Source organism: Hetaerina americana, unplaced genomic scaffold (genome assembly GCF_022747635.1).
Source record: "Hetaerina americana unplaced genomic scaffold, ioHetAmer1.1.p SCAF_4, whole genome shotgun sequence".
Taxonomy (NCBI): Eukaryota; Metazoa; Arthropoda; class Insecta; order Odonata; family Calopterygidae; genus Hetaerina; species Hetaerina americana.
Window position 1 is genome coordinate 31,343,320 of NW_027286985.1, and position 6,754 is coordinate 31,350,073.

Here is a 6,754-nt window from a genome sequence, read left to right on the forward strand (position 1 = left end):
AAATTTCGGTCCATGTGTGCATACAAATTTAGCCCATGTGGCCTGCAATGCTGATGTGGCAGACTGATTGAGAAGACTTCATTCCCTCTAGTGATATGTCAAGGAAGCAATCTCAAATATTGTGAGGGTGAACTTATCTTGATTGCCGTCCTTTGGTCATTCGGAAAGAATCTAGTGGTTGATATCTGTTGTTATTTAATTTTCATCGTACATTGTGCAGAAAGGTCCTTGAGAATTATTTACTCCCGGCCCTCAATTTAGATGCTCGTGTGCTGGATTTATTAGCTGTTACATTTAGTTGTATCCGTTGTTTATTTATGTCAATATATTGCTAGTATTGCAGAGGTATGTTTCGTTCATACGTTTTCATTTATTTCAGATCCTAAATGAGTTTTTGGTAATTTTGTAATCGATTGAGAGAAAATGTTTTTTTTTCATCGGAAGTCGATGCATGTGATAGAAGAAAAATGTTTAATTGTACTCGACCACATCCTTCCAAATGAAAAATCAAGCTAGTGAAGTCGTAGTCTAAACTTCTGCTCTGGTTTATCGGCCACAAAGTGCACACATTGAAATAATAAATACTCGATAGGCCGTCTTAAATCGGACTCGGAAATTCTCACAATGTGTATACGCTTTTCTCTCAATTATTTCATTTGTCAGTACAGAAGTGTATTTCATTGTAATAAATGATGTCCATGAATACTATACCAAAGCCTCTGAAGAATTCAGTATTGCCACTCATGAGTTAATCCTTTTTATCGAGACTCCTATTCATTTAGGTGTGGATTTCGCTTGCTTACCAAGGAAACTAAGGGAAATCTCTTAACACACTCGTACTACAACATTATCTTGTACGCGGTACATTTTTACTGATGATTTCATATATTTTTAATGAACGTATTTGTATTAATCTGACTCATAATGTAGTGTGTGGTGTAATCTAATGACCTATTCTATACCTGTAAACATGTTATGGAACCAATAAAAGTAATTATTATTTAATGGTTTCTCAATTCGTTTTTAGTGATTGATGTTCTCTTGTGCATTTCTCAGTTTTCGAGATTAAGTATGCACACCTCCTAATGACTGACTTGATTGATATCTACAACATTTCATCCCCTTCAATGTGCTTCGTAGCTCGAGTGTAGTAATTGTAGTGTACTTATGTTAATTCTTTTTCATCACTTGCTGCCATTTTGTTCATAGAACCAATGAGTAAGCCACTCACATTTTATGTGTACTTCCCTCATATTTAAAATAACTCCCCCACGATCCCCACAATGTTCATAAAGCTATTTCCTTGAAATTTCCGAGGGTGACGTCTATATTTGGAAAGTAATGAAGGAAATGATTCCATTGGTTATGCAAGGTGGACACAGATGACCCTATATTTCACTCTTTTTCCTGGCAATATGGAGTACATTGCTTTTATTTCTAATAATTACTTGAAGTGAATGTAGTAGTTAATTACTTATTTTGATTTTGTAACACCTTTATTCCCCTAAAAACGGTCCGGAAGGCTGGCACTTGGTCATTTCCTATTATTATTTCCTTGTCCCATTGTAACAATTAAATATCAGGTGGGTTAATGATTAGTTTCCTGTATTCAACTGCCTAATGGATAATTTTGCTGATTTAGCCTGCAGTGTAAAAAAATAACTGCCTTCAACAGTTTTTCTTATTATGTTTCTGCATTGGCTTTTTGTGACCCATGTACATTTAAAACTTTTATTTGATATTTAAAGAAACCCTCTTGACATTAGCATAATGGTTTTCCTCCTTGTTTGGTGATAAGGTCAATATGGTTCTTATAATCTTTATTTGAGCAATTGAGCTGTATAATTCTTCAGGGTTTTCTGGCTGAAACCCTATGCAACCAAGTGTACCCAGGACTTTCTTATACTTTGTCGTGTGTATTTCAGTCTTAAATCAATTTCCTTGATCAATTGATAATTGACTTAAGCATCATTATTGTTTTTATTGCAGCAGCTGTGATTTTTTGGAATTCTGCATCTGTTAGAACTATTCATGTTCTATTCATATTCAGGTTCCTCCTCCCACATGGGTTACCTTTTGTCTTGCTTAGTACAGATATTAGGCAATTTTTCATGGCTTTCACAATGTTCCATCTCCCCTTGAGGACTGTCAGAGGTCCCATACCTTTGCCACTGATGGATTAATGATGATTTTTATTGGTTCCCAAAAGACATGTATGGAACATGTCACGCTAATTGCAAATATTGCATGCAAAACATCGCAATCAGAGTTTGAATACAACTGTTCAATAATTAAAAAAACAGTAAACTGGAGCAGTAGCAGCATACATAAGAATACAATTATTTATCTAGATGGAGAGAGGCATGAATTCATCCACCATACAGTGTTGATGTTCGCCCAGGAACTGATAAACTTGAGACTTAAATGACAAAATATTTTTATTTTCCTTATTTCTCTTGGTAATGATTTCTGCAATTTCACACCAGCATAACAGGGGTTCTTAGCAAACGTAGCTGTGTTATAGGCTGTTATCCTCAAGTCATTACAACCTCATGTGCTGTGCCTATATGCATTAGCATTGGTTATCGAATTGAACATGGCTTTGTTTCGCTGCCCAATAATAATAGCATGAAAATACTGGATGCAGCAACATGACTTCCTTTTTTGAAAGTGTTTTGCATTTGAAAAAAGGAAGTTATATTGCCTCACACTGAATGTGCACAGAAGGAACAGTTTGGGTTAACAATTAAAATTAGGTATTATCCTTTTTTGAGTATATTCTTTTTATTATTGTCATAGTTACAACAGTGCCATCATACATATTTCATGATACTAAAAGGTAGTAAGACTACTATTCTCACAATCATCATGAAGTTATACTAAGTCTGAAACCATTACTTCCCTGTCCTGCTTGATGTCCAACAAATACCAGAGTTGGAATCTGTGTTTAAATAAGGCGTAGGCTCTAGAGTATTCATCTGAAATGCATATACCTTCCTTTAGACCCCCAGAAATTATATGCTTTTTCCTTTTAATAAATTGGTTTTAGTTTTTATTGAAAGGCAGAAAATATGGAAACATATTTGTGTTCAGCTACTAAATAATATACATGTATATTGTTATTTGCCCAGAAAGAGATTTAATTTTTTTATGGGTCTTCATGAGAGTCTTTGATACACATTTGTGTTAAAATTATGATGGAGTCTTGCCATAGTTATGTCCCATGCCTATTCTCACTTACAGTCCCATTTAGTACCTGTTGCAGTCTATTGTCTTGAGTATTGACCACACAATGTAGTACATATGCAATGCATTAAGTACATGTATGCATTTCAATGAAAATCATCCTGATGGAGATCATTGTTCCTTTTTCTACCTTTTTTTATTCCAGCTGCCTTCGATTTTAAATTCTCTTCTGATTCATGCTCATCCATCCCTGCAGCACAGGTAAATTAACTTCCATGAAATAAGTGCATCGCAAGACATAAGGCAATAATTTTACATGTACACCAGCACTCAACTCATGCTATAGGATGGTGATGCATCAATCTCAATATGATGGAATGTTCTTTTGGATGAACACAAAGCCATGAATGTAGCAATATCAGACTTACCTTATCGTGAATGCTGAAATGCATTTTTGTAAACAGCCCTATAGTATTTTTATCTGGGTAATACCATGTCATAGTCAAAATGTAAATTTTAACAGATCATTGCAGCATACGCTTGTGGTCCCAGAGAAAAAGAATAAATTTAGTGCAGTTTAATAATTTGCTGATCCTCCAATTCATGATGCGTAAGTCTTTTTTCTATTTTTTAACTGGTGAGGCAATTATGAAAATTCATCCAAATCAATGTTTTGAAGCTCACTTGCAGCTTTGAAAAACTCTTGTTTTTTAAATCATCAGTTAATTTTTAATGTCCTTTTCTGATGGCCAGTATAGAGTTCCAACACTAAAATATCAGTCAGTGATTCTATGTACCATCTCTTATGCTACTATTAATAAGAACGCACCATGGCTAATTTGGAAACATCCACTTGTATGAACCCATACTTCTAAACCATACATGACACTCAAATTAACTATAACCAGGCAAAGAATTTGAAACATAATTGCCCATAAATTTAACTTGGGAAATTTCATTTGGTTGATGAAATGAACATGTAAATTTGAACAATGGAATTCACGTTTATAAAATAGACAAAGAATTTAAGATATTATTATGTTTCTCAAGATCCATTTCAGAGTTTGGTTGCTAAAATCTGTATTTCCTTTCTAAAAAGTTCATTATTATGTACTGTTAATATTTTATCCTTTATAATCAGTAATGATAAATTTTACCGTGGATGTCTTTGTCCATAAACAGCACCTATGGAATCATATGTTGTATTTTTTTTAAAAAAACTGCGAATATCTGTGAAAGCATATGTTCTACCATGTTGATGAATATCTGCAACTATAATTTGCAGCTGTATATTTTCTTTGACATGTCCTGTACTTGTACAAAAAATGCTTGGACAAAAACACCTTAACTCAAGATACTTTCTGTAAGCTAGATATTAGAGAATCTAAAAATGGACTCCTGGGAAAAATTGAAAATGCTAATTCTGAGTTACTTTTGAGTCAACATAAGACTTTTAGAAGTTCTTTCGGATTGTGTGCTTTTTCTCAGTTCCTTTTACATTTAGTGGGCTATTTACAGTTTCACTTTGTTGAATTTTGGTTTGTATTTAAGAATCACCACCATTGGCATAGGGAAGCCCTCTAGATATGGTTAAGATTAATGGGTATCGTGCCCCATGTTATGCAAATGAAAATGTTCCCATGCCACCATTCACACATTTACTCATAGTCCCTCAGTTCAAATGTTGACTGCAGATTTCCATCCTCTCTCTAGTGGCCTCCTCCCTGAGAGCTCTCTGAGATACCAGGTCTGCTATTTATCATGTGATCCATACCCATGCCATGGCAATGGGCCATTGTGTCACCTACGCTAGCATTTAAACACGCCAAAACTTGAGAGCGCAAGCTACCCATATGCCAGGCAAAAGCCACTGCTGCATTACTTGGCCTATGATTTGTTATACCTTTATGCGCCCATTGCGCTGTATCCATTTACATTGACAACCAGGCTGTTCTCGCTGCACTGCATTGCAGAGGAGGCCTGCTCTTTGCAGATCCTACCTTTATTCAAATTTACAGGTATGATATTTATGTGAATTATTTGAAAATAAAGAAACCGTCACAAACTGTGACCAGGCAGTATGTTCCCTTGGCAGCCAATTTAGCCGACCATCCATCTCAGACTGTCCTGCCTTTCTAAGTATGCTTTGGTTGGCTATCTTAGCCACCTATAGAATATATATTGGGGCAGGCATCTGAGTCTTTGGTTGCTTGAGGAGATATGTCCAGTCCATCCACCTGACATATGTACTTGTCCATTTCCTCCCAGACTTCACCATGAGACCTCCCCTTCCATATTCCCCTTATATTTTGTCTCTGTGGGGCTCTTGTGTATGTAAGCCATCTTGTTTTTTTTCTGTTTAGTTGTATTCTATGTTGTCTTTTTCCCTTACACTATTCTGTGGCCTTTATATTTTTCACTATATCTACAAGTTTCAGTTGGAATATTCTTCCAAGTTTGCTCACATTGAAAGGGAACTTTAGTCTGCATTTTAATTTAATTTATATTTTAGTTCATTATTGGCCATTTAATCATATAAATTGAAGAGATGGCTAATGAACTTACATTTTTTACAAGTTTTTTTGACAGGCTACTAACAGTCATTTTGTGTAAATAAAAAAAATACCAAAATACTATCATAAGTATGTTCTCCTTGGACTATTTCCATAATGTACTGCTATTTTATATGTTTGGGGCCTAAAAATTTGTGAAACAGGTCCTTCTTAGTCATCCTCATCCATACTATAAAAATATATTAATTCATTAATGTTTACTTGAAAATAGTTAATTCTCTCTTTTTAATATACGATACATTCCCTGCAAGAATTTGAAAGCATATTCTACTTTTCCCGTTGTACGTACTCAATTTAATTTGCCAACACTGCATTAATCTGCCCAAAAAGGTTTTATAGGCGAGGATTGATCTCCCTCATACTAAGCATGTGAAATTCACACATCAAGGTAAAGGGTCCAGAACCAGTCCCCTTGATTCACATTGTCTTTGGCTATGGAGTTCTAGATTTTTCTTTCTTTTCACTGATTCAGTTATATGATGGGATGGTGAGTTGCACTTTCCCAATGGTACCCACCACTGGCACTGCTTTGTTGTCCTTTCTTCGAATGATGAGGTAATTTGTTTGTTAATTTGTAGGTTTGACTGGCAGACTAGCAACTAGACATATCAGAATTGTTTTGAGTGTATTTTCTCATGTTGCTTCTGAAAGGATAAATAAGTTTCTTCACCAAAATTGTTGCATGTGATCAGCAAGGTTTTTGTTCTTTGCAAATAATCTTTCCCCAGTTATGGGAAAATGTTTGAAATGCATGTTCAATCCTTATTAAATACCATCCAAAACTTTTTCCCCTTATGTGTCAAGTTTTACTAGAATTGACAAAGTAAATTTACAATGCTATTTTCAATGAAGCAGCTGTTGATTGAAGGTCAAAGATTTGTGTAGTCGTAGTTATTAGGGGGATGCACTGGAGAGTTAAGTTCATTTGCACAATTAGGTTTAGGTGAGAATTCAGTAGGGGTAGGATATTCAGGGAGTAGAGGAGGGATGAAGAG

General features: G+C 35.1%; 1 long non-coding RNA gene across 1 annotated transcript; it reads left to right on the forward strand.

Moving 5' to 3' along the window:
* Positions 1-2: 2 nt before the first annotated feature.
* On the forward strand, positions 3-1,010 carry LOC139692442 (uncharacterized). Its single transcript, XR_011701759.1, has 2 exons — positions 3-224; positions 380-1,010. It is a non-coding gene; the product is annotated as an uncharacterized lncRNA (long non-coding RNA).
* The last annotated feature ends 5,744 nt before the right edge of the window (positions 1,011-6,754 follow it).